Source organism: Aquarana catesbeiana, linkage group LG13 (assembly GCF_042186555.1).
Source record: "Aquarana catesbeiana isolate 2022-GZ linkage group LG13, ASM4218655v1, whole genome shotgun sequence".
Classification (NCBI taxonomy): Eukaryota; Metazoa; Chordata; class Amphibia; order Anura; family Ranidae; genus Aquarana; species Aquarana catesbeiana.
Window position 1 is genome coordinate 144,524,845 of NC_133336.1, and position 13,885 is coordinate 144,538,729.

Below are 13,885 nucleotides of genomic sequence, written 5' to 3' on the forward strand. Positions count from 1 at the left end.
GCATCATCAACGATCCTAACCAGGAGTATGACTATAACCTGCCGCCTCCCTCAGCCTTTTTCAAGCCCAGCAAAGAGCAAGCAAAAGTCGTCCAGCACGCCAGCAGACATGAAGGAGGTAAGAGGTTTTAACTCTTCTCTGGATGACACAAGGGAGCTGCAGGAATCCATTACCGATTTCCCCATGCTTAACCAGCCAGTATTGGATACTACCCTTAAGGACATGCTGGTGTCACTCCGCTCCACTCTGCATGCGGATATGGTGTCCTTTACCCAACAATTCAAATCCGAAGTGTCAGCGGTATCTAACAGGGATTCACATATCGAATCTAAAATGGGAGAATTTACCAACAAATTCAATGTTATGGTAGAAACCCTCAATGATAAAGACGACGAGATTATGACCTTTAAAACAAAAATAGCCGATTTGGAAGACAGGTCAAGACATAACAATATTAAAATACGTGTGATCCCTGAATCGGTCAAACCACCAGACCTGAAAGATTACTTTACTAATCTCATGAAGGTTGCACTCCCGGAGGCGCAATTGGAGGAACTGGTAATTAACCACATCCATCGCCTACCACGGCCTAAAAATATCCCGTCTCATATCCCCAGGGACACTATAGTTCGGGTCCATTTCTATCACATTAAAGACCCATTTATGATGGTGGTACGACACAGAGCAGATCTATCCCCAGAATTGCAGGATTTGTCCTTTTTTGCAGACCTTTCTGCTTTTACTATGCAGTAACGAAGGCAACTTGCCACCATTACTAAACCTTTAAATAACCATCACATTCCATACAGATGGTTATATCCAGCTAAACTGCTGATCACCAAAGATGGCAAGTCACATGTGATCGCTAGTATCAAAGATGGCCTCCAACTATTGAGAGACTGGCAAATACTGGACCCTCACACCGATGAAGAGGATGTGCAGCATTCACCTCCATCTACCCGGGCAAGCTCTGATACCGAAACAGTCTGAAACATATTTCTTTATTACTAAATTCCTGAACCCCCTGGCGGCCCAGGAGAATGCCACAGAGTTAATTTTCTCGTTTCCCCCCAAGTTATAGTTTCACCACACAGATTCATCACAGAATCGCTCATTTTTAATACCTTTGAACACTGTTCCCCCTGTTTGTTTTCCCTTGTTTAGCCTTACAGGGCCAGTATCTCGGGACCTCTGTAGTGGACAATAAACTCCTGTACATCTGCCTTCCCACATCTTCTAACTTCCTGCTACAGGATTGTGAACAGCAACACCAACGTCAGATGAACTCTGAATCCTCCAACTCAGCTCCCACAGCTAAGAGGTACGTACTCTACAAATCCTCAAAATGGCAATAAATATTTCTTCGCTCAATGTGAAGGGACTAAACAGTCCCCATAAACGGCAAATGGCTTGGAAAGAAGCAATCAGACTCAAAAGTGACATTATATGCTTCCAAGAGACCCACTTCAAGTCGCCCAATCCTCCTTCTTTCAGCCATCGAAAATTCCCCCACGTATACATGGCGCATGGTCCTAAAAAGAAGGGAGGAGTCGCAATAGCAATTAAAGATGCCATCCCATTCACACACATCAAGTCTCACTTAGACCCTTTGGGAAGATATGTCATTCTTGTCTACAAGATATGCAAAATCAAATACACACTGGTGAACTTATACCTACCAAATACGAACCAACAAAGGTATCAGAAGATCTGGAAGAAAGTGGAGTCCATAAGGCAGGGTCATATAATTATGTGCGGAGACTTTAATGCAATTCCAGACAGACAATGACTTGGACATATCTAACCCAAAGCGCCAACATCTCCGACGGCCAAATTTAGCTCAATTTATTATATAATCAGGTCTCTCTGATGTGTGGAGGTGCCAGCATTCTTCCGAGAAGGATTTCACCTCTTTTTCCAACGTACATCATACGTACTCACGTATAGACATGTTTTTAGTAGACACATTTCTGTTGCAAAAGATTGTGAAATCTGACATACATGTCATATTTTGGTCAGATCACTCTCCCATTTCCATTGAGGTGGGGGATCGCCATGCCAAAACGAGAGCAAATAGATGGAGGAAAGATATCTTTACTATCTCTAAACCTGAGAATCTAAAATTACTTAGATCTGCTTTGCAGGAATTCTTTGATATTAATGCTCCCTCGGTAAGCGATCCCTTCACACTCTGGAATACCCATAAAGTATATATCAGAGGTTTGCTCATACAAATGAGCACTAAGCTCAGAAGGCAAAGGACTTAATGACCTGTTAGATAAAATACAAAGTTTAGAATCCATAAATAAACAACATACCACACAAAAAATTAGAGACGAACTGTTCTATCTCAGACAAGAATTACGTGCACACCTGATTTCACAGCAGGAGAACCGCTTTCGCATCCTAAAAGCAAACTCCTACCGATATAGCAACAAAGCGGGGAAACCGCTGGCAAATCAGTTGAAAGACAAAATAATAAAACAAAAAATACACCATATGACAAATCCCAAAACAGGAAATGTAGTAACAAATTCCAAAGGAATAGCAGACACCTTTAGCGACTACTATGAGGCATTATACAACCTTAAGGAAGACCCAGACACCTTTCAACCATCTGATAGCTTGATATCTAAATTCCTAGCATCGATTTACTTGCCTAAGATTTCTCACACAGAACTATCCACACTCAATGCACCTTTCACAATCACCGAAATTGAAAAGACAATCAGAAATATGCCACATAACAAGTCACCTGGCCCTGATGGATACTCATCAGAGTACTACCAGTTTTTCCAACATGAACTATCCCCATATTTAAAGCAGGTCTTTGATGTTGCAGTGTCCAAGGCCGCATTTCCACCAGAAATGTTGACAGCAACCATTGTAACCCTGCCAAAACCAGGTAAAGAACCATCATACCCATAAAATTTTAGACCTATTTCCTTACTGAATGTCGATATCAAACTATATGATAAAATACTCGCAAACAGGTTATCATCTCTAATTCCCAAACTCATTAACCACGACCAAGTGGATTTTGTGTCTGGTCACCAGGCTAATGATGCGACTAGAAGAATGATAAACATTCTGCACTTAGCTGAAAAAACTAAAGGGCCTTCTCTGCTTCTCACCCTGGACGCGGAGAAGGCCTTTGACAGGGTGCAGTGGGGTTATCTATCTAAAATCCTGGAAAAATTTGGTATGATTGGGCCAATCCATAAGGCTATACTAGCACTGTACTCTTCTCCATCTGCATATGTGTTCACAGAGGGTATGTTCTCTAGAAATTTCCAAATAACTAACGGGACGAGACAGGGGTGCCCGTTGTCTCCCTTAATTTTCGCAATGGTTATGGAACCCTTAGCGGAAAAAAATCAGAACACACCCCTCGATAAAGGGCATCCCTTCTCTAAATAATCAACACAAAATTTCCCTGTTTGCGGATGACGTAATACTGACTCTGTCTGACCCTTACAACTCTCTCACCGCAGCTCATGTAACCCTTTCATTATTTAGCAAAGTAGCCTACTATAAGGTCAATGCATCCAAATCTAGTATTTTAGGCATAGCAATTGACAAATCCACTAAAGCAGCTATTCAAAAGGATCTCCCTTACCCACGGTCCCCAAAATCTATATCATATTTAGGAATCCAGCTAACCCCATCGATCAATGATCTGTTCCAGACTAACTTCAGCCCCTTATTGATTACATTTCATCAGGAAATAACCAGAATCCAGAAACATCTTATTTCATGGACTGGACGCCTAGCAGTGTAAAAGATACTATTGCTACCAAAATTAACATACCTTCTTAGGGCGCTCCCAATCCCCATTCCATCATCACCTTTTTTTTTACATCTATGCATAAGCAATTAACCCAATTTGTGTGGTCAGGGAAAAAAGCAAGATTTCCATCTCAAATACTAGGCAAACATAAATCAGTAGGAGGGATAGGTTTTCCAATCTTTAAAGTCTATTATATGGCGGCAATTCTAGATCAACTCAGGGGCTGGTCAGACACATCTAAATCCAAACCATGGTGCCAACTAAAGCAAGCATGGTTACACCCTAAAATGCCAATGTCCCTATTATTGGCACACAATAAACACCTTACAAATATCTCTATTGGTCACCCTACTATCCAAGCCTCACTCAATCCATGGACTTAAGAGAGACATGTCATCCAAGCGCCCAAACTACAAGTGTTCCCATCCCTATGGAATCTCTACATTGGTTAATCCCGAACATATCTTTGACTCACTGGTTACGGAAAGATATATCTCTCTTAACAGACCTTCTGAAGGAGGGCAAACTTATGCCTTTCCGGGATGTCCAATCCAGATTTAATATACCTTCAACAGAGTTCCTGACATACATGCAGATATCTTCCCGACTTCATCAGTTAGATACAACATATGTCCAAATCCCCACTCAACTGTGGAAACATTTAAATTCCTCTAATCCCAAAGCGAAAGGAATATTGTTAATATAGAATCTACTTAACTCCAAGTCGACTTTTCTCAAAATTACGCCAATTACCAAGTGGGAAAAAGACCTAGGCAGGACCTTCACAAACAAACAATGGCTTTTGGCATTAAAAATACTCGTTAGTTTTCAAGGTGCTTGAATTATGAAGAGATGGCGGTAAAGCTTCTTGCAAGATGGCACCTTACGCCATATATAGTTGCCAAATTCCTCAAACAACTCAAACCTCTGTTGAAGGGGCTGTAAACAGGTTGGGACATTGGCCCATATGGTGTGGGCATGTCCCCACCTTCGAAGCTTTTGGAATGAAACTTTTAAATTAATTGCGAAAATTACAGGGGTTTTCACTCAACCCTCTATCGAGAAAGCAATCCTGAGCATTGACATGTCAGAATACCCAATCTCAGCTAGATTAGTAACAATGCACATCATATTTTCTGCCAGATCTCTGGTGTTGAGCAAATGGAAAACTGACGAGATTCCGAGTAGACGAGAACTACTGTATTTATTGGCGTATAACACTCACTTTTTCACCATGAAAATCGGGTGCAAATAGCGCGTGCGTGTTATACGCCAATACTTTAATTTTAGCTGCCTCGGAGGGGACAGGGAGGAGGGCCATCAGGTTACATACAGTGAGAATCTCCTGTTTACTTGGCGGTCTCTGTAATAGGAAGTCCCATCTCCTGGGCCGCCATTGGACCACTGTTCTGTCTATCGTAGGAGATTCTCACTGTATGTAATCTGTCTGCGCTCGTCCCACCCCCCTCCCTGTCCCCTCTGGGCTGCAGATGGGCATCTATCAGGCTGCACTGATGGCAATGGTGAGGCTGCTGCATTCATGGCAATGGTGAAGCTGCATTGATGTGGACTGATGAGGCTGCAGATGGGCACTGACCCTTATTTTGCTTCAAAGTTCCTTATTTAAAATTTAATTTTTTTTACCTGAATCTTCCCTCTTAAAATGAATGTGCGTGTTATATGCCTGTGCGTGTTATACGCCGATAAATACGGTAATCACAAAAATCAATGTTGTGGCAGAATACGAAACGATTCTAGCATATAAAGATAGCTCACAAGCAAGATACATAGTTAACTGGTCAGCTTGGCAAGCCGTATCCTATCCCAAGATACAGTCCTATATCCGATTAACCGGATGATAGCTCTGATATCCTTCTTTTTCTCCTTTTTTCCACCCTTGTTTATTAATGACATTAATCGTTGGTACACATTTAGTTATGCTAACGTAAAAGGCAATAGAACTAATTGTACAAGTTATTGATATATACTTTGGTACACCCTATGTAGGTAATAGTTCATATTATGGTAATTGAGAACAGTGAGTCACATGGTAACATTATGTTGACACAGTATAATATGATTATATTCTGTAAGTGCCTCAATGTTTATTCCAAAGCTACCCTACTGTTCTATTTTTTTTTGTATACTGAAATATCTTAATAAAAATATTTGTGAAAAAAAAGAGAAAAAATAGGATGACCAGCCGGTCTAGAGGACATTAATCGTTGGGATCTGTGTGAGAGGAGGATCCAGGGCGACGTTTGCGCCTCTGTTTTTGCCATTGAGGTATGTATGGCAGGCCTGGTGTGGTGGGAGTGAAGGGCCAATCTGGGATAGACACATGAGGTAACTCCAAGGTGCTGAGGAATGTGGGAAGGTCACCCAGCGTGCGGAAAATGGCAGTCTTACCGTCATGGTGAACCCATAGCTGGAAGGGGAAGCGCCATTGGTATTTCAGCTGACGTGATTGAAATAACTGCGTTAGGGGCTATAGGGCTTTTCGCATGGTTTAAGTTTGGCGTGAGAGGTCAGGCAGCAGCATCACGGGGGTGGTGTTGAAGAGGATAGAGTCCTAAGTGCTGGCGGCACGCATGATGGATTCTTTTATGTTGTAAAAATGCACTCTGCACAGAGTGTCACGTACAAATGAGGGATCAGATTTCTTGGGGCCAGAGGTCCTGTGGACCCGGTCGAGTTCAAGAGGATTGTCTTTAGGTAATTGCAGGAGCTGATTAAAGATGGCTGTGACTGCTGCTTTCAAATCTTTGGGTTCCACAGATTCAGGGATTCCGCTCACGTGGATGTTGTTTCGCCTGTTTCTGTTCTCAATGTCATCTTGCTGGTACGCTAGGTGTTGCAGCATGACTGTGTGAGATTTGAGTATTTCCTCATGTGTCTGTACCATGGTATGAAGGCCTTCAGTGGTAGCTTCTATGTCACCAATGTCCCTTTTAAGCTCAGAGATCTCCTGCTTGTAAGTTTTCTATGCGTTTAACACGCTGTTTAAAGTCAGCCTTTGTGAGGAGAGAACGCATGTAGCTGTGCAGGGATCTCATCTGAGATTCTAAGTCCCATCCATCCTCTGAGCCCAGGGATGTATTAGAGTGGCTTCTGGAGCGTCTAGGGGGGGGGCAATCCTGTGTCCCAGGAGTGGGGTGGGGTGCCTGAGAACCGGCCAGTGAATCTAGGGCTGACTCAGAGCGGGCTGGGGATGGCGGCGCCGGCGCCATCTTGGATTCAGGCCGGCGATGGGCCGCGGCTGAAGATCGGGTAAAAAAGTGCCCCAAATCCCCTCCAGGACAGGACCCCCCTGCTCCCTTCTGGTCCCTGTACTTATCCTTCCCCATTTAGTCCGGGTTTGGCAGCAGTTTGCGGTGTGGTGAAGCCCTGTAGAGCCAAGGGACCCAGGAGCTGAAGCACTGCACATCTTCCTACTCCATGCGTCAGGCCACGCCCCCCTGATCATCAAGATTTTAACATGTAAGTGTACTATTTGTTTTTTTGGATTAAATTGCTTCATCATTCTAATGCGGATCTTGTGCTGACATTTCTTTGTTGTTTAAGCTCCTTGGATCTTCCAGGATCTTTATATGGCAAACTGCAGGACCCTTTGTGTTGGAATTAACATTTGTCCTCATCATGCTGATACCATAGACTGCTGTATGTTGGGCTGGACCTTGTAGTGCACTTTACTGGTGTGGTGTTTTTTTTATATACTGCCTCAGACCTCAGACAAGATGTCTCAGGGCACTGTCCTACATCCATGCCCAGCTCACCTACATTTGAGGGCCTGGTTCTTGAGAGGAGAAGGCTGGAGGCTCTAGGCTGTCCAGAAGAAGTCATCCCTACACTCTTAAATGCTAGGAGGAAGAGCACTAACAGAGTCTACGAAAGAATATGGTCAAAATTCACAGACCATATGTCCACCAGAGCCAGAGTCAGTAGTGTCCCAGCAGTCAAAGACATCCTAGGCTTCTTACAGTCAGGCCTAGATCTGGCCCTGTTGGTCTGCTCTCTCTGGGTGCAGGTGTTGGCGCTATCAGCATTCACTGGAGTATCATGGGCCATACATATGCTTGTCCTTCAGTTTTTCAAAGGGGTAGTGAGATTCAGGCCCCACACAACAGACTGCGATGGTCAGGCTGCATTAATGAGCACTGGTGAGGCTGCCCTGTCTTATGTCCAATAGTGGAATGTTTTTACTTGTGTTTTTTTTTTTTTGCGCAATTGCCCATCAGCACAGCCACACCAGTGCCCATTAATGCAGCCACACCAGTGCCTATTAATGCAACCTGATCAGTGCCCATCAGCGCTGCGCTGCCACATCAGTGCCCATTAATGCAGCCTGATCAGTGCCCAGTAATGCAGCCTGATCAGTGCCCATTAATGCAGCCACACCAGTGCCCATTTATGCTAGTCCCCACCAGTACACACACATACATACATACAGTGCCTTGAAAAAGTATTCATACCCCTTGAAATTTTCAACATTTTGTCATGTTACAACCAAAAATGGAAAATTGTCTATCAAATACTTACTGTAATTTTCCTTTCCTGATAGACTCCAAGGCAGCATAAGTTTGGGTTTAGCCCTGCCCCATCTCCTACCCTACCCCACTCCCATAAATCTTTGCTTCGAGCCAGCAGCCATGTTTTGTAACTACTCAGACATTGTACTCAGACATTGGGAGGGGACTCCTGCTGCCATCAGGAAAGGAAAATTACAGTAAGTATTTGACAGACAATTTTCTGTTTTCCTGACAGACTCCATGGCAGCATACATTTGGGAAATAGCTCGCCGTACACACCCGGATGGGCAGATGCTGAGCACAGAAAAAAGTTTAATTGACACCTTCAACCGACAGGATTTGTAAACCAAAATTAACAGAAGATAAAGCAGCTGGTTCAACACAATAATGGGTTATAAGTATGATGATTGAAGACCAGGAGGCCACCTTGCAGATCACTTAGGGGCGACGTGCCATGAGGCTGCCCAAGATGTTGAGACACTTCTCGTCGAGTGTGCGGTCACTGCCTCCGGAAGTACCAAGCCCTTCCCTTTATAGGCCCACTGGATGGACTGAACGATCCATGCAGCAATGGATCTAGATGAGACATGAATGCCTTGTTTTTCCCATGGAAGAGTACAAAGAGGTATTTGGACTGGCGAAAGGGAGCCATAGGCTTCAGATATTGTTTCAAGGTAATTCCCACATCAAGTGGATGGATGTCGGAATTTTTGGCTGATCTGAAAGTGGGGAGAACAATCTCCTGATTTTCATGGAATACACTGGAACATGGAAGGGTTTGGCTCCAGCATAAGAATTAGGACCACTCTGTCCGGGAAGAAGGTTAGAAAAAGGCTTCTTCGAGCCCAGAGCACAGATATCCTTTTTGCTGATGTGATGGCCACCAAAAAGGCAGTCTTGAGGGCAAGTTCTTTGTTCGAGAGTCGCTTGCCAGGTTCTGAGCCACAGACCGATCGGGGGGCCCATGCTTACCTCTATCCGCAGCCAGAGGTGCTTACATTGGGCATGTGAGCATTAGAACTGGACCACAAAGCAATGGAAGAAGGTGGCCTGGTCTTATGAATTCTAAAAATGGTTTGAGGAGCAGAACAAGTTTAAGATGTTAACTTGTCTAGATCTCAATTCAAATCGAGCCTCTGTGGGATGTGCTGGAAGTTGGATCCATGGAGGCCCCACCTCGCAATTTACAGAACACAAAGGCTCTACTAGAGACGGCTTGGTGCCAGATACAGCAGCGTACCTTCAGAGGTTTAGTGGCGTACATGCCTTGATGGGTTATGGTGGATGGTCAGAATGTTATGGCTGATCAGTGTGTGTATATAATAATGTCCAGTAGTTGCCACTGCACACATATCTAAGAGAAAATGCGCCTAGGATCTAAGCAAAGCATGAAGTATATATAATCCAAAAGATAAGGTGGCACTCACAGGGCTTGAAAGGTGAAGATGTAGTGATAACATTTTCATTTTTGACGATGAGGCACAAGCTCATCTTCCACAGGCACTTGAGCTTGTGCTTTGTCGAAATAAAACTTCATCACTCTTTCGAGCCCTGTTAAATGATAAGTTCTCCTTTCTCCCCATGTTGCATGATATACCCATGTTTAGGATGTAACATGCAGCACCATGAGCATACATAACCCCAGGAATCAACTTTTATTTGTGTGTAGAATACGTGTGTGCACCTTCTGTCTCCTCTTGTTTTTAAAAACAGTGCTGCCGTGTGTCCACAGAGTCTCGCCATCGCTCTGTGCCATTGGTCCTATGCTAAGACTACATCTCCCATCAGCCACCTCAACAAATGAGTCCTCAGAAAGCGAGCATGCCCCCCCCTTCCCCCTTCCCTACTGAGCAGGACCACAAGCTCTCGCTCTTAGCTGGCTTCCTCCCCTCTCTCCCTGCCAATACCCGCAGTGACAGTAGCAATATGAGAACAGACTAGAGGAGTGCTTCTCCAGCCTGTGTCTCAATAGTAAGAGGAGGTTCTGGAAGAGTCCAAAGCACACACATTCAAGTATGTGAACCTCTTGAACACACAATCTCTCTCTCTCTCACTCTCTCACGAAAGTTAATATACCCCCCCACATTTTTGTAAATATTTTATTATATCTTTTCACGTGGCAACAAAAGTGGGTACACACCTAAGTGAAAATGTCCAAATTGGGCCCAAAGTGTCAATATTTTGTGTGGACACCATTATTTGTAAGCACTGCCTTAACCCTCTAGGGCATGGAGTTCACCAGAGCTTCACAGGTTGCCACTGGAGTCCTCTTCCACTCCTCCATGACGACATCACGAAACTAGTGGATGTTTGAGGATGCCCCACAGATGCTCAATAGGGTTTAGGTCTGGAGACGTGCTTGGCCAGTCAATCACCTTTACCCTCAGCTTCTTTAGCAAGGAAGTGGACGTCTTGGAGGTGTGTTTGGGGACAGCAAAAACACTCACTACTTTACATTGTAGCAAAGTGTCATTTCTTCAGTGTTGTCAAATGTGAGGGGTGTACTCACTTTTGTGATATACTGTATATGTATATACACACACACACACACACACACACACCTTCTTCTACCTAGGTCCGAAGTGCAGTGCTTGTCCTGCAGGTGGTTCCTCTGGAGCTGGGAGCCCGGGACCAGATGTGCACTGCTGGTTCATCTGGTCCTCTCCTTTCCTCCTGGGTACCACATAGCTGGGTAACTAAGGCTGGAGGAAACTCCAGGCTGGGAGGGGTGAGGCGGCGGGCGGGGACTCCCAAATCCTGTCAACCAATCGGCTAATCTCCCAACTCCCGCTGTGTAGCTGTTTAGAAATAAAAACTTCTCCGGGTCTCCCCTGTGTTCAGTGGGGGCTGGGGGACAGAAAGCGGACTATTTCATCGCTTTCGGCTTTAGACAGACTAATTCACAGCAGCGCTCCCAGCCGGCTCCAGTGTACTGATATAGCACAGGCCAGCCTTCAACTGTGTAGTGCGCTGATGTGGATTAATCTGCCCAAAGCCAAAAGTGATGAAATAGTCCGCTTTCTGTCCCCCGGTCCCCACTGAACACAGGGGGCCCAGGGAAGTTTTTTCTAAACAGCTGCAAAGCGGGAGATTAGCTTATTGGTGGGCAGCGTTTGGGAGTCCCCGTCTACCTCCCCTGTCACTGAAACCGGCCCACTGGGAAACTCCTGGCAATCCCGGTGGCCAGTTCATGCCTGCTGCTTAGTCCTATTTTAAATGATCTAAACAGGAGTAAAAGAGCAGTTTGTTAAGCATATTTCATGAGTTACATATATTTTGAAGCACAGAATAAAAAACTTCAGTGAGATTTGAAAAAGCACATTGATCAAAATTAGAGAACATTTTCAGCTACCTCCTAGTTGTCGGTGTTAATCTGACAAACCCTATTTAACTGGCAGCCTAACTTTCCAGTTTTCACTGGTTTTGCAAGATGGTGAGCCATTCTAAAGTGACGGAAACCCTCCGGCAGGAGGTTGTCCAGATGAAGGACAAAGGGATGACCCATTCAGCCATAGCAAGAGAAGTTTGTCGTTCTGTGATTTCTAGAATATTGCATCTTTACGCCTCAAACTCCTTCAAGTCCCCCAAGAAGGCTGTTCGTCCATGTAAGACAAATTCAAGAGAGGACAGGATAATGCGGAGAATCTCAATGGGCAATCGGTTCAACAGTAAGGATCTGTCTCGTCATACAGTGTCTCGCCGTTTAAGAGAATTTGGACTGAAAGCCCACTCTGCAGTTACCAAACCTCTCATTAGCAGAAAGAATCAAAAGACTAGACTAACCTTTGCTGAGGAGTAGGGATCGACCGGTTATCAGTGGGGCCGATATTCACTTTTTTTGAAGCTATCGGTATCGGGCACAAATGTACCCGATATTACCGATATTGCTTTAAGGGGTTTTACTGGTGTGATGCATGCAGCTGCATGCATCACCACGGTACCGTTCTTTAGAGCGGACGGTCGGCTGTTATTACAAGCAGTGAGAGGGAAAACTGCCGCCTTTCGCAGCTTGCCCGGGCTCTCCCGTCCCACCGGGAGTCCCGAGCAACCAGCTGACACATCAGCTGGCTGGCTGAAGACCCGAACAAAGCCGATGCTTCGTTCGGGTCTCAGGTCTAGTAACCTGGAAGCGATGTCATGACATCACTTCCCGGATGGCATCTTAAAGGCGCCAGTTTTAAAAAAAAATATATAGTATTTAAAAACGCTGATCTTGACGTTTTGAATACTTTCAAGTGCAGAGGAGGGGTTTGGGGTCTTGTAGATCTCTGTCAAAAGGCATGTTTACATTACTTGTGACAGCAACAAATTTTTTTTTTTAATGTACAGAATATCGGCAGACAATATCAGCTATCAGTATTGTATCGGCACCGAAAAAACCATATCGGTCAATCCCTACTGAGGAGCATGTTGTGTGGACAGAGGAGAACTAGTCCAAAGTTCACTTTAATGATGAAAGCAAGTTTAATTCATTATGTTCGTTGTCAAACTGGGGAAAGACTGAACCCAAAGTGTGTAAAGAAGTCAGTGAAAGGTGGAGGGGGAAGCGTCATGGTTTGGGGAATGTTTTCTGCAGTGGGAGTTGAGCCTCTGTTTTACAGCTACATGGCAGAGTGAATGCAAATGTTTATCAGAACCTTTGACAACTTGCGGTTCCTTCCCTGCGTTCATCACTCAGTCAGAAATGTTCATGCACGACAATGCGCCCTGTCACACAGCAAAACGGGTAAAGCAGTTCCTTGAAGCTGAAAACATTGAAATAATGAAATGGCTAGTCCAGAGTACGGATCTAAACAGGAAACCTCTGGAAAATCTTTGGCAACCTATGGCCAAGAAACCCACTACAGTCACAGAACTGTGGAAAAGACTGGAAGAAGAATGGAACAAAATCACACCAGAGCAGTGTGAGAGACTAAGTGATGTCCTGTGTCTGCAGATGTGGTGAAGTCATTCAAAGCAAGAGCCCCCATTTCCTACTAATTGTTCATTGATGTAAACTTCAGAAATTTTAGTTGTTGAAATTTGTTGTTAGCCCTGTCAGCCCTGTGATGTGCACTACCGCGCACTGGAACCGACACAGACCATCGTGGGTGGTCTGGTTAAATACCCTCCGGGCTCCTCCCATAACTTCAGGCCAGTAAACAGGCCTTCCTATATTATATATATATATATATATATATATATATATATATATATATATATATATATATATATATATATATATAAATTATTACCAAAATATGGAAAAATAGATTACCAAAATTTGGAAGCAAGCCTATGAAAAAAGTCTGTCACCAAAAATATAAGAAAATAATACTGAAGATACCAGGGTTCACTAAATGCCAGACCCGCACCAAGCGACAGTCCTGTCCGGACCGCAGCTGTGCCACTTATCAGCCTGGATGATCTCTCTCTGGTTCCCTGCCGGCCACTGCTATCATCCTCACAGCAGGCAAGAGGAAGGCGCTGCATATCAATACAGAGGGCAGGATTTGGTAATCACCCGCTTGTTGATAAAATAAGTTGGGCAGTACCTGCCCTCTGTCCTGATATGCAGCACCTTCCG

The 13,885-nt window shown here is 44.4% G+C and overlaps 1 long non-coding RNA gene across 6 annotated transcripts in view; it reads left to right on the top strand.

Annotated features, from left to right (window-relative positions):
• LOC141117248 (uncharacterized) overlaps nt 1–13,885 on the top strand; it is a 429,977-nt gene that overhangs the window by 387,337 nt on the left and 28,755 nt on the right. The window lies entirely within an intron of this gene.